Source organism: Chionomys nivalis, chromosome 5 (assembly GCF_950005125.1).
Source record: "Chionomys nivalis chromosome 5, mChiNiv1.1, whole genome shotgun sequence".
NCBI classification, from domain to species: domain Eukaryota; kingdom Metazoa; phylum Chordata; class Mammalia; order Rodentia; family Cricetidae; genus Chionomys; species Chionomys nivalis.
The window spans coordinates 86,197,090-86,223,354 of NC_080090.1; the positions used below are offsets into that span (position 1 = coordinate 86,197,090).

At 51.5% G+C, this 26,265-nt stretch overlaps 1 protein-coding gene across 1 annotated transcript in view; it reads right to left on the reverse strand.

Annotated features, from left to right (window-relative positions):
* Positions 1 to 25,677, reverse strand: part of Lrrn2 (leucine rich repeat neuronal 2) — a 57,913-nt gene extending 32,236 nt beyond the window's left edge. Inside the window, exon 1 of the mRNA XM_057769093.1 lies at positions 25,271 to 25,677. The gene's annotated coding sequence lies outside the window, so the exon portion shown is untranslated. The remainder of the gene's footprint in view (positions 1 to 25,270) is intronic.
* Positions 25,678 to 26,265: the final 588 nt, after the last annotated feature.

A 26,265-nucleotide genomic window follows, 5' to 3' on the forward strand; every position in this document is an offset into this window, starting at 1 on the left:
AATATATAGATATGTATTTACAGTGCCAGTGAACAATCCTAGGGTTTCATGCATGCTAGGGAAAAATTCTACCACTGAGCTATATCCCAGACCTTAGTGTGTTGGGAAAGTGTCTTGATATATAGCCCAGGCTGGCCTGGAACTCTTGATCCTCCTGTTTTGCTTCATGAATTGGGATTTCAGGTGTGAGCAGGTTCCAGACAGAACATATTTTAAATTTCCAAGAGCTCATTTATGTTTTCTACAACTCGCCTTAAGGAGACTAAATTATTCAAAAGCCTACCAGCATGGTTAAAATGCAATATGTAACAAATAGAATAAAATATATTCATGAATTGCAGCATTGTTGTCTAATTGCATCCAGGAATGCAGCAACAATGTGTGCAGCAACATGGAACCTTGAACACATGTCAGTGCAAGAAGCCAAAGACGAAAAAATACATACTAAATGATTCTACCGATGTGAAGCGTCAGAGTAGGCTGTTTGATAGATATAGGAAGGAGTTAGCAGTTTCCAGGGACTGGGGTGGGTGAGTGGCTATTAATAAGCACAGGGTTTCTTCGGGGGGGTGGGAGTCATGAAAATATTTTAGAATTAGGGTTGATGGCTGCATAGCTTTGTGAATCCCCAAAAGCCCACCAATTTGTGTGCTGTGACAGCGTGACCTTGAGGATGTGTGAACTAGTCCCCAGTTTTAAAAAGCATCCTATGTTCTTGTTTTGTGGACATACTATCTCTTTGTCTCTTGGAGAATATCAACTATGTTGGTCTGGTGTCCTCTTGCCCCCCCCCCCTTCATCATCATGTATGATTTTTTCACATTATTTTCTATTTATTTTACCTTTTCCCCCAATATTAGATGTTTTCTTTTAAAATTGCGTATTCATAAGGGAGGACTGGAAAGACTGATTAACAGTTCCACATTCCCAAGCAGAGTGTTGACTAGGCAGGTGACACTGTGCGAGGACTCAGCACCCGTGCTCCCTGCGTCCCCAGCATTCCTAGAGCTGCTGAAGAAAGGGGCGGGGGGCAAAGGGCCCCTTGGCGTCACCTACAAGCTTTGGGCAACCCTCCATTTTTCACGTCTTGCCTCCATCTCCGCTCCCACATAAGCTCGTGCCCCAAGGGCTCACTTCTTGGTCAGCCTATCTGGGAAACAAAGTTCTCTCCGGGTGCTTTGGGGGTCAGGCGGGGTCAGTCACAGGATGAGATGCAGTTAGGAGGTGCCCTAGGGTGTCACTATTCCATACCACACCTTCAGGACCATGGCGTCTGAGCCTCCGTGGCAGGAATCTGCCCGACCCTCCTCTCTGCCCTCCCTGCAGCCCTCTAAGAGCCCTTTTGTTCTCTGCCAAGTCAATGTACTCTCTTCAATTTCCATAATGGGATGGATGCTGCTTATTAGCTTTGCTCGCTTCTCTCTGCCTCTTTTTTACCTTCATTTCAGTGTGGCTTGAGAAGCAGCAGAGAGACTCTCGGATGTGTTTAGTCTGTTATGCTAACCAGAATGCCCTCCCCCCTTCCCAGCTACTGCTGCAGCAGACTCTAGAATTTCAGGTTTAGGATGAAATGATGTGATTTGACACAATGCAGCCTATGTTGCTGACCCGTACGGGCTGAGACTGGTCCTCGGAGGGCACCGGGCAGCTGGGAGTTAGGTGACTGTACCCTTGCTAGCCATTCATTAAATTGCCAAGCCATACTTTACGGCATTTTATGGGGGGGACGATACGTCCTTTCTAATTCATAGACTCATGAAGGGCTGGGCTGTATCCCTTAAGAATGTCAAGGGTCTACTGTACCTCTGTCGCTATGGAAACTAGTTCCCCAGTGGCAATCATGTGATGCACATGGACTGGAGCAGAGCAGTCCCCAGAGAGAAAGCCACCCTCCCCTTAATGCTGGTCACATCCTTCATGGCGTCTCCAGGGTCTTCGAGCCCGAGAAACTTGCCTGGGGCTTGCCCTGGAGTGTGTCAGCTCAGAGGTAAAGGAGGGAGACCATGAGCCTGTTGGCCTGCTAAGGTCTAGAATTACTCAAGACTCCCTGGAACTCCTCTGAAACCCGCTTCCTAGGACTTCGATTTCATGTTCACCTGGTCGGGGGTGGTTGGTACAGAGTTCCTAGGCTGTGTATGGGTGTTGTAGAGTTCAAAAGTCATTTCTGTTTGGCTTTGAAATGCATCATGGGTTGCTTTTTTTTCCCTCCTAGCATACTTACTATGCAAATGAGTTAATATGTGTGAAGTGCTCAGAACAGCCTGGCTCATGGTAAGTGCTTTATAAGTGTTTGCTATTATTATTATTACTAAAATTGTATTTAGCTGGGGTCCGTATGAAAACAAATTTGCATTCCCTGCCTCTCTGCAACTCTCTTAACAAAGAAAATGGATGCCACAGAGACCCAGAGTCTGAGAAACCCTGGCTCTTTAAACTTCCTTACATAACAGGGAGAAGACACCACACGTGGTTTGTCCTGGGCTGACCCTTCACCAGGGACTAATGCTGCTAATACTGCTGCCTGCAAGGGCGTCTGTGGCCTCTTCCCAGGGCATCCTCCTGGCCGCCCTCTCTGGGCCTCCGCTTCTCCTCTCTAGTTTCCTGCCCTGCTCCTCCCAGCTCTTCTCTCCCTCATCTATAAATGTGTCCCCTGCCTCCCCGCCCTCTCTACTGCCATCGCTGTCGCTTGCTTTTCCATCCCTGGGTGAAGGATTCTTAGAGGCAGATCATGTCCGTTTTTACCGTCAGAACACCCAGCAGGGGGCTTGGCATGGAGTAGATATTTAAAATTTTGAGGTTTTTGGAGAGGGAGGAATTGAAAGCCACACTTTTCCCCTAGTACCTGGCCAGTGTCTTCTGCTTGTTTTCTCCTCTCTTCCCTACACACCTGTGCACACGCACACACTCCTACGCATACACACATACACACACACATACCCGCACACCCGCTATCTTCCCCCAGGAGCCTCTTAGGTTGCTCCTCTGCCTGGCTGGGTTGGAGAGGAGATGGTGTTTCCCACTGTTAGGAAAGCCCTTCTCACCCAACTGCAGAGAAGGGCTGGAATCAGTTCCACAGCGCAGTGTGTCAGCTCCGATACCTACACGCGAGGAGGACGCTTGTTCTGTGCAATTTCCATCTCATTTGTCTCTTCATTTGTAGATGGAATTGGCCAATTTCACCTGGAGTGTGCCTGGACTCTCTAGCAACCCACAGCCAGCAAATGAACAACTTTAGTCGCTGTCTAGAGAGGAACCTGTGGGAGCCGGCCCAGTGTCTCCCTAGCCGCTGAGGCTCCCCTGTACTAAGGCTTGAAGAATGACACCCCTACATATGGACACCATACTTGAATATGGTCTCCACAAGGCTGAGTCAGGAGAACTGGCTGAGGAGCGGGGAACTGATATGGCAAGGATTTAGGGTTAGACCTGACTTCTCTCAGTGTCTCAGGAGAGGCCAAAGCACACAGGCTGGATGCTTTGATACAGAGAGGTGGTTTGCCCTGTTTAAAATAGGCAGTGCTGACATAATGCTAAATGAAACAAGTCATACGTACTCCATTCAGGTGAAGTTAGAAACAGATAAGATAAATCTGTGCTGCCAGGCTCCAAACAGCAGTCCCCTCCTGTTACGGAATGCACAGGAACAAGGGGGTGCTGTATGTTCTAGGCCTCGATCTGGGAGTAATGACTTGGGGACCCCATACATCTCGCATGTGAGTTAATCAAGTTGCACACAGAGAATACGCTTGTTCTTAATTCTACCTCAATGTAACATGGGGGGTTCCCCCAGTGTTTTTTCAAACTTTATTGTGCTTATTAATCTCATGGGAGCTTATTTGAAGTACAGGTTTCTGAACCCCCAGTCTGAACTGCAAACATATTAACTTTTTCATTATGTATTCATTGTTCAGGGACATTTTAATGCTCCCTACCCTTAAGGATATTTTGGAGCAGGTAGTCCACAGGGCAGATGAGATCACAGAGAAGCTTCAACAGCTGTCTAGACAAAGGGTCCTAATGGTTCAAGTACTATTTTTCCAGGAGCCACACAGGTGGTGAGGTGGTGACGGGCTCTCAGATGCCCTTGACTGGGAAGGTCAGAGGTTGGCCAGGCTGTGGCGTAAAGGAAGGGCTGTCAGAACTGCAGGTGGCACAGTTGAGTCAGCTTGGATCAGGACAGGAAGTGAAGACAAGGGGAGAAAAATCTCCCTAAACTAGGAGCATTCTCCAGCACTCTAGGGCCTGGTCCCTGCCCATAGCTGGACAACCTCATCAAGTGGTCAGCTGCCCAGGGAGTATGGTCCCCAGCAGAGGGATGGCCTAAGATATCAGGGGTCACAGGGTCTGTAGAGTGGGTCACATCAGTCAGCATTCTTCACATGCATCTGCTGTGGGAAAAAAGAAACCAGATCCCGAAGATATGTGACTGGAGATGTCCCCCTGGGGAGGATGCAGACAGTGTGGCATTTCCAAAGGCAGATGCCAGGGTAGGCCGGGTGTCTGCAAACACGTGCAAATGATGTCTTCTGAGCTGCCCTTGACTTGACGATCTAAGAGGGGTTTGACAAGAGGGAATGGAGCCACCCACAGGACATGGGACAAGTTTACATCCGTGTCGGCCCTTTCCAAGACCATCACCACTGAGTAATGCTTTGACTTGGTTTACACATGATGACACCAAGACAGATTTCACCAACGTGTCCAAAGCCATGGACACACACAGTCCATATAGTGGACCGGAATCTGTCCACCATCCTTGCCGCCCTCCTCAGCCTATGATAGTACATTTAGGGATCTAGAAACGACTCTCTAGTGTATTTTCCCAAGTACTCTGTGTGAGGCAGCTGCTGAGTTCTACTCTGCGGAGGAAAGCTGATCTGCGGTCAAAAGGATGACGACGAACCCAGGCTGAGTGGTTCGTTGGTCAGTGGCTGGGACCTGGAACTTAGGTAGAAGCTGAGCACTTCTGAGTCTATTGCAGTCTTTTATCATTGGGGGTGGCCCTTCTAAAGATATAGCTTATTCTATGAGGATCGGAAACTGACTTTTCTGGGCCTCTTTCTGTTCTCAGAATGACTCAGGGAACTGGGCTGAGGGAAAGGCCTTGATGGGGAAATAGAGGCCCAAAGAGCCTTGGTGAGGCTCATGGCTCCATAGGATTACCCAGGACCCCAGGTCAGAAGGGAAGCACGGATCCACATTTTCCCACCACTTTCTTTCCGCAGCCTTTGCGATGCCCCTGCAGCCTTAGGTTTTCTGCCCCAGGCACTCTCCTGTGTCCTTCATTTGAACCACAGATGCCAAAGGTATAGCGGAGGCACCGGCCAGCACCGACTGAAGAGAGGTGGCAGTGCACACATCTCGGCTCATGGACATGGGGGCGTGCCAGCAGGGGCACAGGCAGGGGCAGAGGGTGTCACCTGATCACAGCCGTGATAACTCTCACTCCTGGTTAATCTGGCTAGCAGGGGACCCTCGTACAACATGGGAGGCACACTGAGAAGCAGCTGGCTTTGGAGTATCCTGCCGTAGCTGCCCTCATTCTGTGTGCCATGCCTACAAAGAAAGGCAGCTACCACCGGCCCTGCAGGCTGCTTGGGCCTGCATGTGGCTATTATTCACTTGTTCCTTCGCAGCGAACGTTTTGAGCCAGATCTGGTTTCTCCTGGCTTTCCACTGGGAAACACACCCTGCCTTCTCCCACTCAGTGCTGATTAGACCAGCAATTGGGGGCTCTCCAGCCAACACAGCACAGTTCGGCACGGGTGGACACTCTGCTGGCTCCATACTACGAGCCGTTTGCTATGTCTGTCCATTCTTTGCGCCCTGCCTTCTATCTCCTCCCCCATGGAAAGGCAGGACACAGCCCCCACAGGCTAGCATTCATCTTCCCAGCCTGACCCTTGGGGAGGCTATTAAGCTGCTGTTGCCAGATCTAGGAGGAGAGGGAAAAAAAAACCAGTGCTCAGGGGAGCAGTGGAGGGCAGAGGGACTCGGAGTCGGAGCCATCCATAAGTCAGGCCAAGGAGAAATAATGGAAGCTTCCTCGATAGAGAAAGTCCCTGAACAGCAAGGCCGGGGGCAATGGGCTGAACAACGGAAGGGGCCAGGCTCTGCAGGAGGGTTAGGTCACTGCTACCTCATCTTGGCTTTAGCATTGGAAAGTGTCCCCTCCTAGGCCACTGTGGAAGAAAATCGGGAAACCGGCAGAACTGCCCTATCGCAGATGTGTGATTTTAGCTCATCCAGTACCTCAGCCTGGTCCCTTCTCCCCTCTGGCTGCTGCCCAGGCACTCAGCACAGCCCGCAAGAACAAAATGCACTGCTGCATACCGTCTGCATCATGGACGTGGGCAGGTGTGCTCTCTGTCCCGTCCTCTGAGCCACTTCTGCCAGCCTGCCTGTCCCACCTGCCTTCCCTCTGGTGTACAGGGAACGGACTCCTAGAACCAGCCTCAGCGCTTCCCACCTCAGGAAACTCCGTTACTTACTTTCCTTCTTCTGCCTTAGTCCCCTTGGTTTGTCACTCCCAGGTACAGGTCCCTCCTGCTTAAGCCTTTTTGAGTTGGTTTTGAATTTTATGGTTCTTCCATATCTATCCTCATCTCCCCAGCTTTCATCTCTGGGAAGTCCTGGGATCAGTCAGCAGGCTGAAAACCTTGACTCCCGACTCCTAGTTCCATGCATCCTTGGACTCTCTGCCCATCTGCATCCTTCTCTTTATAGGTTCTCCTTGTAATCTCTGTACCACTAAAGTTAGACCAGTGATCATCTTTTGCACCAAGTTTTCCTTCCCGTTGGTTCCCTCAAGCACCAACCTTCTACTTGTGTTCTTAGAACCAATCCTAAATCAGATATGTTACCCCTCTGCTCTTGGGGTGGCCCCACTTCCTAACAGTCCATTCTGTGTCCCCAGTTACCATCCTGTTTGTTCTACCATCTTTCTACTAATGTAACAAAACACACGGGATACATCAATTTACAAAGTGCAAAGGTTCATTGAACTCACTTTGGGAGGCTTCAGTCATGATTGATTGGTGCTACTGCTTTGGACCGTTGGAATGAAGCCTGTCATGGTGTGGAACATATGGCAAAGCAAATGGTTCACTTCTTGCCAGGGATGGGAGAAGAGGAAGACATGGCTCCTACAATCCCTTTTGAGGACATGTCCCCAGTGACCTAAACCTCCCAACAGAACCACTCTGGAGATACATTTCGAACACACCACCCTTTGGGAGTCTCTACTGAAGTCAGTATACCATCTCTTCTGTGCTTCCGATGGTAGCGTGCTCATACGTTCCGGGGGCTGAGGGCACAGTTACTATGAACTCTCATTTACTCTCAGTAGACTGTATTTGCTTTCCTACCCCCCCCCAGGGAGTTTGTGTCTATGGGGGACCATTGCTGAGAAGTCTGGGAACTGCTCTCTAATGCCCAGCATGAACCCACCCAGATAGGAGTGCCCTCCAGGAAAAGGGTCAACGTGGACTTCACATATTACCTTGGTGCTGGAATGTGTCTGACAAGGTGGGTCTGATTATGCAGACCACTTCAAGGGGGAGTTCTTCCTTGAGGTAGAGCCCAGTTGTACCTGTGGTCCTTGGTGAGGCCTCGGTTGGCCCAAACCTCAGGTTCTCTTCAAGGCCATGCACATATTTCCACATGCTTGCTTTAGTGGGGACCCAGTGTATTGTTAGTGTGTCCCTATGGGCAGCGGTTGTTCTTGTCTTTGTTAGGATTTATACTGATATGAAGAGACACCATGACAACTTTTATAAAGAAAACACTTAATTGTGGTGGCTCACAGTTTAGAGGTTCAGTCCATTATTGTCATGGCGAGGAGCACAGCAGCCTGTAGGTAGACATAGTTCCAGCTACATCTTGATCAGAAGGCAAAAGGAAGTAGACTGAGTGTCTCACTGAGTGAAGCTTGAGCATATACAAGCCCTCAAAGCCCACCTCCATGGTGACACGCTTCCTCCAACAAAGCCACACCTCCCAATAGTGCCACTCCCTGTGGGAGCCATTTTCTTTCAAACCACCACAATTCTCATTACCCTACCTCTACAGAGAGGGTGGCAGGAGGTGCTCAACAAGACATCTCTGGGCACTGTGCCCTGGACAAGGCTGGTCCAGATTGTGGTTCCTTTATCTCACCTAGTGCTCCACACTTCAGGTTGGGGACTAAGAGCGCCACAAATCTTCCTTAGCTAAACCTCCTGAGGTCCTGCGGAGAGGTCATGACTTGTCACCCCTTTCATGAGCAGAAACACCCAGGCAGACTTTGCAGCATAGGGTGGGCAGGTTCAGGACCCAACAGGCAGTTTTTATAGGCTGCTCCTGCCCAGCCTGACCCAGGATCTGACAGCCTGACCCAGCACTTCCTGGGAAAGCCATGGTGGCAAGAAGCAGGGGCCACAGAGGTTGCTCAGCATTTTGATTAACCAAGCAGTCTGCAGATGAGATACAGACAACCATGCAAATATGGGAATTACAAGACAGCCAATAGCTTCGGGCATCTTAGGTGATACAATGGCAGACCTGTCTGCAGTCAATATTTACTGCTACAATTTCACTTTCCTCTCATTCCAAGCAAAGAGGAAGTGCAGATATCAGGCACAATACTGAGCAGACCAAGTCTTGTCCTGCAAATGGTGGCACTCAGGACAAGCTGGACATGGTTCCTGCCCACACAAACACAGGCGCAGCTTACCGGCAAGCATTTCCCGAGAACCTACTATGTGCAGAACGACTTTCTGGATGCTAGGGTAAGAGCAAACAGCACCCTCACGCAGCAGCAGAGCTCACACAATAAACATCTATCAGTTTCCTCTTGTTTAACATTTATTAAATGCTGCTTGCTAATCATGGGACCCCAGACGAGTTAGTTTCCTCACTTGTAAAACAGAGTGAGACAATTATCTCCTAGTGAGTGGCTGAATGGTTCAACTAACTGCAGTGTACCAATCCCTATCTCGGAATACTACTCGGCAACGGATGATTGATGTGGACCAAGACTTGATGGATCTAAGTGCAGGAGGAAAACCAAACCTAACAGTGAAAGATTCCAGCCTGCTAGATTCATCTTATGGAACATCTGGACATTCTATAACTGTAGTGACAGAGAACAGAACATCTGGATATCATATAACGTAGTGACAGAACAGATTGGTGGGTATGTACTGTCATAAAGGGGCAGCAGAGCAGACTCCTTTGACTCTAGTTAATTACCTTATACTATTTAGTAACTTGAGATAGTGTCTCATTATGTAGCTCAGGCTAGCCTGGAATTCTTTATGTAGCCTAGGCTAGCTTTGAACCTTCAGTCCTCCTGCCTCAACCTTCTAACTGTTGGGATTACAGACATGTTCACCATGCCTAGTTTCTGTTTAGTATCTTGATTTTGGTTGTACTTACACAAAGCTACACACACACACACACACACACAAACACGAAATGTGCATAAGGGCTATGGGTTATACCAAGTCAGTTTTCTGATTTTCTTCCCTCCCTCCCTCCCTCCCTCCCTCCCTTCCTTCCTTCCTCCCGCCCCCCCCCCAAGACAGGGTCTCACTATGTAGTGTAGCCCTGGCTGTCCTAAAGCTCACTTTGCAGATCACACTAACCTTGAACTCAGAGATCTGCCTGTCTCCCAAGTGCTGATGTTAAAGGCGTGCGTCTCCACAACCGACTTGGTTTCCTGGTTTTAACATTGCAGTGTAGTTAGGCAGGATGTTAACTCTAGGGAAGGCTGGATGAAGGCTCCTTAGGACTTCCCTGCCCATTTCTTTGTACCTCCAGTGAATCTATACTTGGTTTAAAATAAAAAGCTGTTCTAAAATTCAGTGCATTCAGCCCAAAACAAGTGTTCAATACGTGTTATTTTATTGCTACCATGGCATGCCAGCATGAGAGTACCCCTGTGGATAACTCAGGCTGTTTTTGAGGAGCGTCCAACCCAACAGAAGAGAAAGACCAGAGGAGAGGGCATTTCATAGACTCTGCAGAGTGTGCACAGCATGTGGGAGGAATTTCCTGGAAAGCGCTGTGCGTGCTGATGTGAAGTGGAGACATCCAGGAGAGGAGGCTGTGAAGGTCCCCAGGGTCAGAGGTATGGAGCAGCAGGGGTGGCTGCGGACCCAGGACAGCTGGCTCTACTAGAGCGTATGGAAAGCAGTGAAGGGCTGAGGAGAGACTGGCAGAAGTCATGCCAGGGAGCGCATGGCTCTTGTTCCTCAGGAGATGGTACGAGGAGCCACTGTCTTCCACCAGCTTCCATGTCTGCCTTCTTCACAATGGTTCTCTGGGTATTTCTGCTTCTGAGTGGGGCATTCTGTCCTTAGCGTGGAGTAAAGGAGGATCTCTGCAAAAATTGAGAGGCCCAGCTGGCTCTCCTCAGCTGCAGGTTGTACCCCAGGTCCTGTCCTCCACCTGCTGAGGGTCTGGTTTAGTGTGACTCCTCCATCCCTTGTGATCACCTTGAGTCTGCAACAGTCTCCCCCTCCCCATAGGCATAGCCATGCAATGCAGGAGAAGCATTGGAGTGACGACCCATGCACTAGACCCATCGAACCCCTGCTCTGCAGCTTCCTCCACCGTGCAGCAGCAAACATCACACATGCGCCAGCTTTCTCACGGGTGACATCAAGGACAATGCAGTTGAGCGTCATAATGCTTGTGAAGTCCTGTAGTTTGCAACAACAGCGTCAAATGTCAGGTGCGAAAGGGACTACTCCTGGAAGAACGGCCGGTGAGGAGGGGCCTGCACTAGAGACTTTGGCTCTCCTGGGCTGGATCTGCAGCTAGTGGGATAGGGGAGAAGAGAGAAGGGACACCCAGAGGCCACTGACAAGGTGTGGGCATCTGGTCTACCGAGGCCACACTCAGAGGCAGACTTCCCTTCAGCTTAAACATCTTTTAAAGATTGATTATTTTTATTATTTTTATGTGTATTATGCTGTGCTTGCATTTATGTATGTACACACGTGTGCCTAGTGCCTGTGGAGGTCAGAAGGGGGACTCAAGTTCCCTTGCACTAGTTACAGTTATGAACGACCATGTGGGTGTAAGGAGTTGAACCTGGGTCCTCTGCAAGCACAGCCAGCACTCTCAACTGCTGAGCCAGCTCTCCAACCTCTTCTTCTGCTTTTGGCTTTGAGATTCTTTTAGTGCTTAAAATTCTTAATGAATTCCCTACTTAATAATTGTATTCATTTTTTGGCTCCCCCTGCCCTTTTGTTTTGTTTTATTTGAGACAGAATCTCACTATGTAGCCCAGATTGCCCTCAAACTCATGTTCTTCCTGTTTCTATCTCTGGAGTACTGGTGTTACAGGTATACAGTTACCCTACCCAGTCCTCCTTTGAGCTTTTCCCAAAAGATCTTCCTCTATAGGGAGATGGGACCTGGTCCCACCCTGGGCTTGAGGTGGTGAAGCAAGAACAGCTAATGAGTCCTAGTCTATGGCGTGTAGAGCAAGCATGAGCTGGCAACATTCACAAAATCAGGCCACACAGTGGAGGCAGGGGTGGAAAGGGCATGGGGAGTTAGGAAAGGCAGGACTCTGGCTTAGCTATGCCAAATTCAAAGTTGCCTGGCATATCCATCTTAATCACCTCCGCAGGTGGCTACGAGGACGCAGCACTAAACTGAAAAGACACAGATTAGAGATCTGGATGTCACCTGCATGTGGATGATAAGGGGAGCCATTGAGCCATTCTTGGGAAGCCGTGACCTGGAGACAGGATCCCTGGTGAGAAAACAGTACCGCCACCAGGGAGAGCCTCCAAGGACAGCTAACATTTAAAGACTGAGGGGAGGAGGAGGAGTCAGCAAAAAATGACATTGGAGTATCCAAAAATCCAGGACTATATGGGGTCGGAGAAGCCCAGAAAAGCGGGAGTGCCAAAAGTGAGGGAAACGCATCTACGAATGGAGCTTGTTCCCCAGCTTGAGCAGAGTGGAGAGCTGCTTCCCAGGGCTGGAGGAGGAAGCCGTACCCGAGTGGGGCTGAGGAAGGTGTGGGTGGTGTGAAGTAGAGCACACTAGTTGGAGCCAAATCTCTCAAGACACTTGGCTTGAGAGGATGAAGGGTGTGGGCCGCAACTGGGCTTGAGGAAGGATTGTGTCGTTGGTTTGTTTTTCTGAAGCCAGGAAAAACTACTGGAGGGCTGAGGGTAGGCTATAGAACCCATGGGGAACACTGGTCAGTGGTGGCGCCTTGTGGCCTGGGCTGAAACAACGGGAGGAGCAGAGGATGAGAGGCAGTCAGTGTGCCTGAGGGTTTGGTAGGGACACGTTGGGAAGTTTTGCCTGAAGACAGCTATTTCTCTGTATGGTGGGAGGTGAGGTCCTCGGCTGAGATCACTGATGGAGACGGAGGTTTGGGGAGGAGGGTGTGAAATAGTCATCGGGGAGTTAGGAGGGAGAGCCAGGGAGATGTGATAGGAAAACCAGGCACTTTCGAGCTTGTAGATGTGCTCATTGCTCTGTGTGTGTGTGTGTGTGTGTGTGTGTGTGTGTGAGCTTGACCTCAGCCAAAAGCGAGAGCAATTAATCTAAACCTGGGGCTTTGGGTCAGTAAAAAGACTGAAAGTCCAGACAGCTTTGGGTATTGGCAGGAGGATCCTTAACACGGACCATAGAATCTGTCTGGAGTCAGAGGAGGGAAAGAAAAGGGTCCAGTAGACCCAAGATCCCAAAGTTCAGGAATGGTGCTGTGGGATTGCTTGACTAAGCAGGTTGGGAGACCAGGAGGTGGCCCTGGTCACCAGGGCAGGGTGACCCTCTGGCAGGTGATGGCTAACTCCAGAGCAAGATCTGACAGGGAGGAGCCACCGAAGGGCTGCTGGGCCCCAGGAAGGATGCAATGTCCATAGAGACACTGATCTTACCACGCGACAGACATGCTTGGAAAGAGAAGGGTGGGTATGAAGGGAAGGGTGATTGCATGGAGGGAACAATACCAGGGAAAGTATGAATAAGGGGGGAGAGGAAATACGGGTGGATGCCAAAGGCTTTACCTAATGAGGTCAGGGGCTGGCAAAGAGGTAAGGAAGTCAGGTTGACTATGAGACCTAGAGGAACGGCCTCCTTTCACGTCTGGGAACTGGATCAGGACAACTAAGAAAACCAGGAAATTGGAAAGCAGGTAACAGACGTAGCACAAGGACAGAATTAGGAGCTTTATGTCCAGTTCCCACAGCGCTAAACACATGGCATGACCTCAGGCAAGTCATTTCCTTTCCACGCAGTTTAACTTTCTCATAAATAAAAGTAGGTGTGGGGAACCAGCTGAGGTCTGGCTTCCAGGCCAGGTTAGGAGCGACAGTATGGTGTGTTCAGGTAGTAATCCCTGGAACTCCTAAGTCATTGTCACCTGGATATGAGCCATCGTGGAAACCTGAGTGGCGAGAACACCACTAACTAGCCAGTCCCCGGGGTCCCAGCGTCACTGATAGTACACCAGAGTCCAGTGTGCCTTTCAGAGGTGGCTGTAGGAGGGCTTAGAAAGACACGTGGTGCTGGCAGAGAGGAAGCAAGTGTCCTAGCTCCTCTTGCTGTCTTATCTCTGTCCCTGGACTGGTCAAAGGAGCATGTACTCTACTGAGCAGGAGAGAACAGGTACCTTCTGCTCCTCTTTTAGCTGGTGGCTGCAGTGGTCCTTGCTGGTCCCTTAGTACCTCAGAAGCTCTTGAAGGTAGAGGAGTACTGAACACCCATCAGTTTCCTAACCCTAAGCCTTTCTCCTCCCCAGTTTAGCTCTGAAAATACTCTGCAGAGTTTGGCACTATCTCCTGGCACCACTCAGAGCCTCTGCAAGGCTGGTCTTTCTCTGGGGACCAGTCCCTTCTCAGACAGTCATACAAGGACCACTTCCAGGGTACTAGAATTCTGAGAGACGCTATGCATTCAGAGAATGCTCAAGTCAGCTGGTCCCGCCCTAGCCACAACACACCAGGAAAAACTCAGGGTCTGCTGGATGCTTGTGCTCAGTAGTAGATGCTCAATAAACATTTACTGAGTAAATGAAGGCATTTCAAATATTTAAAGAAGAAAACCTCACCACGTCCATCCTTTGTTATTGATTGCATTGCTCCTGTTTATTTGGGTAGATAATTAAAAGTCTGTTAAAAACATTCTCTGATATTTACTGGGGCCAACCACGGACCAAGCATTTTACAAATATGAGGTGATTTTATCTCACAATCCCGTGAGCTGAGGATGTCAATCCCATTTTAGAAATAAGCAAACTGAAGCTTAAAGAAAAGTCAAGAGCCCGTCTAAGGCTGTAGAGGAGGCAAGTAAGCAGTGGGCCCTGGATTCTAACCTAGATTGGGAGCTACTTTTAAAGGTGAAGTCAGGATCAGCACACTAGTCACCTCCCATGACTTCAGAGGGACAGGAACGAAGGGGAAGACAGTGTTGCGTGAAGGAAGAAGGCAGCGGAGGCTCCACAGCCTCTCCCCATGGCCTTGTCCAGGGGGCTTTGCCCAGGCAGAGCAGAGAAAGGTCGGGCTCCTGTTGTTCTCTTTAATGGCTGGGCCGCTTCGCCCCTCCCTACAGCATCCTGCATTTCATTAAGTACTATACCCCCTAGTTCTCTGAATGTCCCAGAGGCCTAGAAACAGCAAGGACCTAGGGACTGTGGACACTGTCCTTGCTCTTGTCCCCATGAAGCCTACTGAGTCATGGCTCCAGAAGGGACCCCTCGTTCCAGAGCCCCGAGTAGGCAAGAGAGTGCTGGAAGGCAGGCCTTGTCTGACCTGTCATAGCAGAACACCTGCTCAAGCTGCCTGGTAGGTGAGCAGCTGTGGTCCACATCTGCCTTTCCATCTGTGTCCTTTGCAGGGCTGTGGAGACAGTTGATGCTCTTCAGAGGGGAGGCCTTAGGCCTGAAGGCAGCTCCCTTACTTGGACTATCACTCTGCAGGGACTAGAAGGAGTACGGAAGGAAGGCTTGCGCCTCAGTCAACACTCTGAGCCCCTCCCTAGGGCCAAGACCCTCACTGCCTCCAGCTCCTCCTCCTGGCTTCTCAAGCTCTGCCTGCCAAGCTCTGCAAATTACCACACATGCCAATAAGTCATTAGAAACCAGAACGGCAAATGTGGGGTTGCCATGGAGACCGACACTAGGAACTGGCAGCCCCAGGGGCTGGCCAATGGCTCAGGTGTATTAGGGGAAGAGCTGGGAAGGCTGACTGCCTGACAGAGGCTGATAAGGAGCTACTGAGGTGCTGCCTGTTCTGCCTCCGTCCCTCCCTTCCCAGTCCCAAGGCCTGTGCGCTGCTCACCTGCAGCTTGCTAGGGTGATGAATCCTACACAGGCTGGGGTGGGAGGCAGGTGCAGAGGAGGTGACTGTGATTGTGTTCAGCTAGCAACTAGCCCCAGGACAAGGAACACTGTAGCCCTAAGCAGCTGGGTTTGGTTACCTATGTTTTGGGGATACTAAGGGCCCAGTGAGGGTCTAAAGGTAGGGCAGAACCCAAGCAGTGCCATTCTGGGTCTCTGCCAGGCACTTAGCATAGCACTCTTTGTAGATAAGTACACACACACACACACACACACACACACACACACACAGCACTAGTGACTGGAACAGAGAATTCGTGGAAGCAGCCAGGTTTTGACAAGATAAAAGCAAGCCCTGGGGATGGAGGTCCAACTTGTTCACCTCCAGCAAAGTCCCTTCCCTCTGGGCCTTGACTTCACTGTCTGGAGGATGTGGAGCTGCTACTTTAAACCTAGTGTGTTTCAAGTTAGCTTTCAGGTCACAGGTAATGAAATAATTCCTCCAGGGTCACCAGGAGGTCAGCGGGAGGCTGAGTGGAGTTCTGGTCTACCTCACTACATTTGCCTTCTACTCATTTTCCTGTAGTTACTACAGTAACAAATTCACACAAATTTAGCGTCTTACTTGGGCTTAATTATTTATTATAGGCATAGAGGTTAGACTGGAATGGGTCTCTCTGGGCTAAAGTCAAGGTATTGACAGGTTCATTCCTTTCTGGAGGCTCCAGGGGATAATGTTTATACTGCTTTTCTGGCTTCCAGAAGCAGCCTTCATTCTTGGCCAAAGGCTAGCGACCACTGGCCAAGTCTTTCTCATGCGCGTCTCTCCAACACTGACTTCTGCCCCTTTTCCACAGGACCCTGTGGTTACACTGACCCACCAGGATAATTCAGGACATCTGAAGGTCAGTTGGCACCCTTCATTCTATTTACAACCTTACTGTCTCTTTTATTTTTTAAGCAAGTTTATTTATTTTACATCCGGACTGCAGTCTCCCCTCTGTCCTCTCCTCCCAGGTCCTCCCCCCGCCCCCAATTCTCATCCCCCAGTTACTGTCTCTTGTCTATGCAACAACATATTCACAGGTTCTGGGGACTAGGGTAATATAAAGTGGCTCTTACTCTGCCTATCACACATTGCAGTTTTGTTTTGAAACAAAGCAAGACATCACATTCTAAAAGCATCGGAAAGCACAAGGCCAGATGACTTCCGGTTATAAAGTAACCCAGACCTGGGTTCCTCTTCTCATCTCTCGGGATATCCTTCTGGGGAAACTCGGAACCCAGGAATCTGCATGCCCAGTGGGATTGTTGACAGGCTGGTTTGGACTGCACAGAGGAGTCTAGTTCTATCTGAAAATGGAACTTAAGGAGGAACCAATGAGGACCATTCTAAAGAACCTCCTTGCCGAGGGCCCACATGCACCCTGGCATTCAGTTACCCTGCAGTGTCTGTCTGCAGGTTGACTTTCCAGATAAGGTCAGATGGAGCCGTGTGTGTAAGTCAGGTGCAGGAGGCACCCTGATTCAGCACTCACGAAGCTGAGACACCAGCCTCTCTTCCACATACCTTGACCTTCAAAAACTCATACCCAAGTTCGGAAAGCCCAGTCTTGGAACCTTTTTTCTGGGCACCTTGACAGCTCTAGGGTCATTTCTAGCATCAGCAGGAGAAACAGCCTCCTTCTTGCCCTCTCTCTCCTTCCACCTGACCTCTGGTCTCATCTCCATAGATATGGTCCGGTCCGACAAGGGCCTGAGCTGAGACCCAGTGAGGCTGAATACCACTCCTCAGAGAATGGTGGGAAGTAATCACAGCCTGGTGTCCTTAGATTTTATTCTAATGGATCACCCTGTCCTCAGCCCCACCTCTCTCTTGGTGTAAAGCGGCGACTCATTCCCATCCTGCATCTCATGTTCGGGTTCCAGCGGACTCTGGAAAGGCAATGCGTTGAGGAAGGGGGAAGCTGTTCTCTGGAGGAGCAGCCTTGGGGAAAAGGAGGGGGAAGGAACTAACGTTTATTGAGCTCCTACTTTGTCGCAGGCGCTTCACACAGATTAGATCATTTCATGTGGTGCCTGAGAAGCAGAGCTCTGGAGTCACAGGGTGTGGGGCTGCATTCTGGCTCTGTCACTTGCCGACTGTGTGTGGCCTCTGGCAAGTGACTTAAAGCATCTCAGCTTTAGTTTCCTCAGCTGCAAAATGGGAGGAAAATAATGTCGACTTCCCAGCGTTCTGTGGATTAAATGAGATGAATGCAGAGAGCCCTGGGCGCCTTGTAAGCACGCACAAGTGTGAGCTGTTATTATTCACAACCTTGGGAGGCAGGCGTTATTAACCCAGACTTAATGCAAGCCCAAGTTGAGGCTCAGAGAGGTTAAGCTAAAGCACCCCAGGGCAAGTGGCTAGAAAATGGGGCTCTCACCCAGCTCCAGCTGACTCCACTTGCTCAAGATTGTGAGCCGTAAGGGCAACAGCCTTAGACTCAGCCCAACAGTTTCGAGGAGCAGGACCTGGGGTACAGAACGAGCCCTCCTTTCTTAGCTCTTGAGGGCCCAGAGCAGGAGAGTGGGCTATTGAGTTAACAGTGGCAATTTAATCCCTGTGACCCCTGGCTTCTCCTCTTTGGCTGGCGTCCAAGGGTGTGTGTGTGTGTGTGTGTGTGTGTGCATTTTTGCTTATTTTGGGTAGGTGAAGGTACCCCAATGGGTTCTCTTCCTCCTTGGCCTTCTCACCCTCCTCTGCAGAGGTGAGCCACCTCCTTCTCCAGCGAAGACCCCCAGCTCTCGGGAAAAGGAGCACCATCTAGTTGTCTCGGAGTAACCTGCCAGATCGAGGAGCTCAGGGGCTAAGATTCAAGAGGAGAGTCTGGCGCTGATTGGATAAGAAAGTGGAGCCTAGGGGCATCTCAGAGCAATGGGCCACAGATACACGGTGGGTCAAGGGTATTCGAAGAAGCTCAGAGGGATTCTGAGAACCTGGGAAAGAGGCAAAACCGCTGGAGCACAGACTCCTAAAGGACCATAGCCCTTTTCCTTGGAGGAGTTAAAGAGGATGCAAGAAACAGAGGCTGCAGGGAAGCGACCTTTCCAGGGGCATCCTGCACCTGTTCCCTATTTCTCTGCCCTAGGATGGAGCTTGCTGACTTCCTCCCACCCCAAAGGTGACCTCTGACCTTCCCCTCTTGCTTGATCACCCTTCTCAGCCCTCCAGGTTTAGATTCTTGAATTCTCCCCTCTGCAGAGTGGAACCCCACTTTGTTCTCCAGGCCCCAATCTGCCGCACCTCCCAAGGAAGCGTTCCCTGTGTACGCCCACACAAAGTGCACAGTTCTGATAACATTTATAGTCTAAATCACACAGTTTAGCACTTGGTTTTAAATACTGTCTGGTATTATTCCCTCATTATTTCAGAGTATGAGCTCTGCCTCCTCATCTGAGCAGCTCCCTACCATCGGCGACCAAGGCTTACACTATGTTCTCCCCAAACCCACAGCCACATCCCCACCCAGACCAAGTTCCACAAACAAGCATGCACACACTGATGGACCAGAATAGTTGCAATGGCAAGAGAGTGCTGGAATGGATGACCCCAGACTCTAGGGCCTCAAGAATCCAAATCCTGCCGGGCAGTGGTGCACACCTTTAATCCCAGCAATCGAGAGGCAGAGACAGGCAGATCTCTGTGAGTTCAAGGCCAGTCTGATCTACTGAGCAAGTTCTAGGACAGCCTCTAAAGCTAGAGAAATCCTGTCTCAAAAATCAAAACAAAACAACAACTAAAAGAATCCAAGTCCTGAAATGTGTCTACCACACTCAGAAGATGCCAAGTCCTCAGTCAGAACCCTGATTCCAGCCTGGCCTCCTGGTTATGGCCCAGCCTTGGCTTCTGCCTTTCCCACCATGCACCACACTCCCACTAGCTCCTTCTAGCATCTTTCCAGCATCCCTGGCCCCATCCTGCCTCCCAGCTGACACACCAGCTAGTCCTTCTGCGCAATACCCATTTCACGTCTGCTAGCGGCGGTGGCCACCCTGGACAAACCTCAACCCCCAGCTCTCCCATCATGCATCTTCTATTTCTTTTCCTCGCTGTATTTTTCTCTGGAGCACTTAACACTAATATGCCATTTGCTTTCTAAGTTTACTTTGCTGTATCCCCAGACAGCAAAATAAAAGCTCCTTAAGGGCAGAGCTCTCTGTTATTCCCTGCTGCCTGTATCCCTGGGGCAGGCACCGAGGCTCGATAAACACTAGCTAATGAAGAGGTGCACCGCCCACCCTGTGTACGATGGCAAAGGCATGGCTGTGCAGAGATGGGCTGTGGGTGGAGCCAGTCCACAGATTCCCTGGTTTGTGGGAGTCCATCCTGCCTCCTTGACTGGGCCATCCTGAGCATCAGGGTGAAGTGGCAATCTCTCTCCTTTCCCCTTCCTCCTGCACAGCTTTTATAGCGCCTGTACCTGCGGGACGTCTCGCCCTTTGCTCTCCACTAGCTTTGCATGCTCAGGTGCAGGGCTTTACAGACCTACCCCTTCCCCGCTGTCATTCCCTCTGCTTCCTTTATCCGGGAAGGATCAAATAAGACAGACCCACTTCTCCTGGGGGACCCAAGCTGGCTGTTGCACAATCATCGCCTCTTCTGCCACCTGTCTTCTCTGAAGGAGCTCTCTCAAGAGATGCTTGTAAACAGGACCGGCTATATGGGCTCTTCCCAGGACACATGAACCTGCCATGTTAACAGCGGCCCGCTGGCGGGCCTAAATAGTCTGCCTGTCTCCTTTCATCTTCACCGTGGGTAGCCCTTCTCCTCTCCTCTGGGGAGCCACACTTTGGTTGGACCCTTTCCTGTGTCCATGGGCACTGAGTCATGGTCAACTCCTCGAAGGCCCTGGTGGCTCTGGCCGAGGCAGAAAGAAACAGTGTTAGAGCTTAACTATCAGTCCTGGGGGCTGCAGACACGACTCATTGGTAGAGAGCTGGCTTAGGTTTGATCCCTAGTACATAAGATACAGACAACAAAAGCAGGTTAGAGGCATTGGCTAGCACAGCCTGTTGTAAAAGGAAGAAGAGGTCAGGGAGACACTGTAATTCCCTAACGAGTGACAGGCAATACTGGCTTGAACAGGGCAGGTGTGGCGAACTTGTTCCAGTAGGAAGAGGCTAGCTAGGCGAGTGGGCTATGTGACTCCAGGGTACCCCCTAGGCCAATAACTGCTGGATCCTGGGGGTGCTGCAGGGGCTCATTTATGTCTTCTTGAGCAAGCCTGAGCCTCGGTCGTTCCATTTTGAAATTAGGGACAAGAGAAGCACCCGGGTAAGAGGGGTGTTTGGGGTCTATCTGAACAACACAGGTAAAGCACTTGGCACCGGGCCTGGCACGAGCGCTCAGCAAATGATAGGGGCTGTAATGTGTGTCATTACAGGTAGGGAGGTGGAAGCTGAGAAACCATTTCTGCCCCAGGAACCCTGGGCCTGCTCTTCATGTTGGAACTTGCTTCAAGTCCATCAAACGCCGAACAGCAGGGAAGATGTGGGTGGAAGAAACATACAGAGACAAACTGAATTCTAAAGCAGACCCTGGTTAAACTCACCTCCTGCAGCAGCTCTCTGAGGCCAAGGCATCTCCCAGGTCCCCAGGCAGTACCAGAAGCCAGAGTGCAAGACCTTGCTGCTGCAGAGTTTGGACACTGATGACTTAGAAACGTGTGGGAGGCCAAGGTCACACAACCAAATCCAGCAGGGCTGCCCCAGCCCCCTGTTTGGCAGCCCACTCTTTTAGCCCAAGGGGTGTGGGGCTGTTCCGGGCAGCTGGGCAGCCCCCGAGAAGTCCAGCTCCTAACACCAGGACAAAGAGCTGAAGAGGGACACTAAGTGGTGTTAGTGATGTTCACAAAGGGAAAACACCTACACACCACAGCACCTTTTCATATACAATTCCTGTGCCCCAGACACCCTTGGCACCCTGTCCCGAGACCCTCCACCTTGGCTCGCTGGCCCCTTCTAAAGCCTTGTCCCAAATTTAGCAAATCTAGTCTGCAGATGTGAGTAGCCTCCTCTCTTCAGCCCTGAACCACAGCGCTGACTCCTTGATAATAATAACAATTTATGTAGCATTTCTTATATTTCAGACACTGTTCTGGGTTCATTGCCCTGTGTTCCTGCCTCTTATGAAGTAGGTACTATTATCAAACCAGTTATAGATGAGGAAACGGAGACACAGAGAGGTCATATGACTTTTCCAGGGTCTCCCAGCAACAAGTGTTTTAGCCTGTTATAGAGCTCGGGCGGGTGGCTCCACCTACTCTATACCCTTTATGCGAGCTCCCCAATGTCAGAGACAATAGCTGATTCATCTGCTTCTGCACAGAGTAGGTGCACTAGGGAAGACATCTGCCTGAATAAGTACAAACACCACACAATTTCAGCCTGTGCGTTATAGCCTAGAGACACCTATGCCACACAGGAAGTCTAAGACAAGGACGCCTCTCTCTGGTTTGGCCAGTCACACACATTCCTGCAGCAGGACCTGTCTTACTGTGGCTATTTTTCCACGCCCTGGGGTTTACTTTGAAGTTTTCCTCTACCATTGTCTCCTTCCTGTTTGTGCCCCCATCGCCTGTCCCACTTCCGGCCTTGACCGCTGACCTTGTCCTGGCCCTGCAGTCCTTGCGCCCAAGCTGCCTACCCCCATTCTCTGTCTCTGGGCTTTTGCGATAGTGCAGGCTTACCCGAGGAGGCCGAGAACGGGAGCAACCCTGACTCATTAGGCAGATCGTGGATGGAGCTCCAACACTGACCTCAGAGAAAAATGGCGATGTCCTCCTCACTCTTACCCCACCCCCACGAAGGTGGAGGCCTAGGGTAAGAGACAGCTAGCTACAGCTTGTCACACTTGTGGGTCAGGAAGATTCTCTGCCCTCCCTGTGTCCTCTGCAGCGCCCTCACTCCTATAGAAAGCATCCCTGGATCATGTGAGAAGGGTTATTCATGCAATCATTCAGCAAATACAGTCTGTACTCTGAGTAGAGAGACAAGACCCACTCCTGAAAAGCTAGGGCAAATGTAGAATTTAGCAGATGCCATAAACATCGTGAGAGCCAACTGAACTGCAGTGGGAGCTTCACGAAGCGAGAATGAGGCTGAGAGCTCCGTTCTGTCCAGGCCCAGACTCCTCAGTTGGAAAGCAGGGGCCATGATGCAGCTCTTTTTTTGTTTTGTTTTGTTTTTCGAGACAGGGTTTCTCTAACAGCCCCAGCTGTCCTGGAACTTGCTTTGTAGGCCAAACTGACCTCGAACTCACAGAGTTCTACCTGTCTCTGCCTCCCAAATGCTCGGATTAAAGGCGTGCGCCACCACCGCCTGGCTTCTGATGCAGTTCTTTAGGAGGACCGAATGCGATGGTTTCTGTAACGTTCCTCACACAGGCTGGTGCAGAGCAGCTGCTCCCTAAACCATCACTGCCTCCATCCATGTACAAACCACTGCCTTCCACACAGCCCTGGCCTCCAAGACAGACAATCGTATGATGTAAACTGCTCCATCCTTTCAGATTAGAAGTACTTAAGTGGTACATCATCTATGCTTAGCAATGAACCTGGGATAGTCATTCTGTGATTGTGTTGTTAATATGCTAGGGTTTATACTCCTCTCCCTCCACCAAACCTTTGAAAGAAACTGGTGGGCATGGAACTAACCAGCTATCACGTTCAAATACAAGTTCAGCTCTGTCTGCGACATGGAGGTTTGTCTGTTACTTGTATCCCCCACTCTTACAATAGTATTAGGCACACAGTAGGTGATCAATGAGTAGCTGTTGCATGAAAAAGTTTTTTTGTTTTTTTTTTTAAAAAAAAGCAGCGTGTTTTCTCTTTTCCTTCAAATAAAAGAAACAAGGGAGTAGAGAGTAGCAGGAGCAAGTGAGCGGATGGCAGGATACAGGGGATGCAGGGACAAGGACATTCAGGTGCCAGACCTGTCAGCCTGGCACTCTCTACCAAGGGGATTCATTGGGGGCAACTGTACATATGCTCCCGCTGTCAAGACGTGAGCGAGCCACTGTGTGCCCAGCTTGGGGTTTAAGCTGCTTCTTACAGAAAGGCAGAGGTAGAGGTAGAGACCTGGAAGGAATGAAGGGAAGGTATACTTGGGGAGGAGGAGGAGGAGGGTGAGAGATGAATGGTGTGCTGTGAGGGCAAAGGGAGACGGAGAGGTGCTTGAGGAGCAGAGAGTAAGGGGGGAATGGGAGGAAAGGGGGAGCACCAGCAGTCAGCAAGCAATCGGCTGGCCTAGCTTGGTTGCAAGAGGCTTAGATCTCCGAGTTCCTACTGCCATTGGGTGTCTCCCTCAGGCTCTGTCAGATGTGGAGGCTCTGTCAGGAGATGTGGGTTTGGGAAGGCTTCTAGGTGCTGGACCACGGGAGTGTCAAAACACCTGAAATGTCAGAGAGTCCTTTCTTCTTACCCTTTCCAGATAACATTCTAGCCAGGCACCGTTAGACAGGCAGGGCAGGGACGGAGGAAGGCCTGAGAGACACAGACCCCCAGCTGTGATCCTTTTCTTCCACTTCCTCACAACATCTCCTGGTCAGGAAAGTGGGTCAAGCCACCCACATGTGACTTTCTCTGGTAAGTAGAGGACCCATTGGCCAGGGGGGCCTTCGTGTCCTGTGCTCAGCCCTGCCCATCTCTGCTCTTTTGGAGGACTGTTCAGTGGACAGGAGGTTGCTGGCCTCTCCCCGGGAAAGGGAACACTGGCCAGAGAGATGTCGAGACAGGGGGCATGGAGCCAGTCATCTTTCTGGGTAAGTAAAGACGCCTAGGTCTTTGCTTCTGGTCCCCTCGACAACGGTGAAGAAGCTGGCAAGAGGCCATTCCTGCTGTCCTGTCCTGACCTGGTGTCTCTCTCCATTGCCCCCCTCTCCTGGGGTCTTTAAGTAGAGGGCCTGCCAGTCCATCTCTGGCAACTAGCGGCAACCAGCGCTGTGCCCAGTCCACCCCCTCCAAGCCCTGCCAGTCGCCCAATTAGAAGCTGCGTTGGCTTCAACAGATGGGAGCTGCGGCAGCCTGAGGAACAGAGCACAAAGCCCAGCTGACATTTTCCTTCCTGTTCATTTGGTGGGGGAGGAAGGGAAGGGGCTGCCGGGATCATTGTAACACCCCACTAGGGCCCACCCCCGGGGTCCAGTTCACCCCACCTCTTCTGTCCTCTCCATTCAGCTGCCTCACCCCGCCACTCGCGGCTCTTGGCTGGCTGGGCAGCCTGCGCCCGCACAGCCCTGTCATGCCAGCAGGACAGACGGCCCACCTGTGGCTGACCAGCCCGGCCTGCTGTGATGCGGTGGTCTCGGAGCTGCTTCAAACCACACAGTACCCAGGCTAAGCCCGGCTGGCCCCTCCCCCTCTCAAATGTCCCATCCTAGACTGCAGTCAGACCCCAGTCTCCCACCCAGAAGAAGCATGGCTCTCGGTGCCAGATACTTCGAACAGACCCAACCGAGGCCATCCTGTCTTTTCCGCACTGCCACCACCCGAGCTCCCAGGAAGAGAAAGTCCCCTAGGCTCTGGTGCGCTTCCATCCTGTGAGTCCGCCTCTGTCACGCCCTCTCTAACCCCAGGGCCACCTCTTCGGCTCTTCCACATCTCCATGGCTCCCCGCTACCCAGCAACAGTTTGAGGGTTTGGGGCTTCTCTTAATAGGTTCAGGCCCCGACCCCCACCCCCGCCGCTCGGGTCCAGGCGGTGCCGAGGCCACCTCCTTTGCATTTTCCAGCTCTCCTTCTCCCGCCCCTCCCGGCCTTCTCCCAAGTCACCAGCTCTCCTGCAGGCATCTTGGCGACCGCCGCGGTCGCGGCCGCGCTCCCCTCCCCCACCCGGTCAGCAGAGTCCAAGCTGCGGGGACTGGATCGCGGCGATCCTCGCAGCCAAACCAGAGGCCTCGGCGTCCACGACCCCGGCCGCCCCTGAGCCGCACACTCACCGCGTGGGAGCCGTTCTATGTCGCTCGCCTCCCGGCTGGGGATGTTGCTTGCGCCCTCCGCGACGCGCCGCCACCCAGGCCCGGGAAGCTCGCAAGGCGCCTTCCCCAACCTGCACTTGTCCTGGGAGTGGTCGCTATGCCGGGCCTGCGAGGACGTCAAGGGAATGGCAGTGTCCCCAATCCTGTGTGCAGCGGCCGGAGGCTGGCGGCCAGGGCCGGCGCTCCCGGAGCGCCGCGCGTCTGCCGACAACAGAGCAGGCCCGCGGCGCCCGGCGCCCCCGCCGCGCCTCCTCCCTCCCGGCTGCTCGCGCTCGTCCTCCTCACTAGCTGCTCCACCGCGCTCCCAACCTCCCCAGCCCACTCTGGTCGCCTCCTCCCTGTCTGCTTGCCACGCCAACCCCCTCTAGTCCCGCTGCCATTTTAACTCCTGAGTGGCCAGAAGCCCCTTCTGCTTCACAAGGCACACACCCCAGAGGAAGGAGTTGGGTGGAGCACGATGATGTAGTTTGAGCGGTTCTTCTGCATCAAGACCCAAGGCAGAAGGGCATGACGCTTGGGACTCGGTGGGGAGAAGTGAATGGCATTGCTGATGCTCCATCCGACCCTCTTGCAGAAGCCAGAAGAACAGGTGGGGAATTTAGTGTGTAGGACAGGTGTGGCTCAAAGGCTCAGCTATGGCTGTGACCACAGTTTTGCATACTGCTACCCTCCCCGTGTTAATGGTGGGTAAGGTCAGTAGCGGTGGGTGAGTTTGTCCATGGGACTGGTGACTCTTCTCCTAGAGGGAGGAGTAGCCTTTCCAGCATTGCCTCCAGAATAGGCCGCTCAAGCCTCTAACACTTAGGAAAGGGGGTTAGTCTCAGTGGGATTGAGGAAGGAACTGACAGGACCCACCCAAACATGGCTTAGGGTTCTCTACCTGCAGGCTGGCCATCATGAAGCCATTAAACTAGGAAGTGGAGCAGATCCCATGTATCCAAAAGGGGATGCTGGGC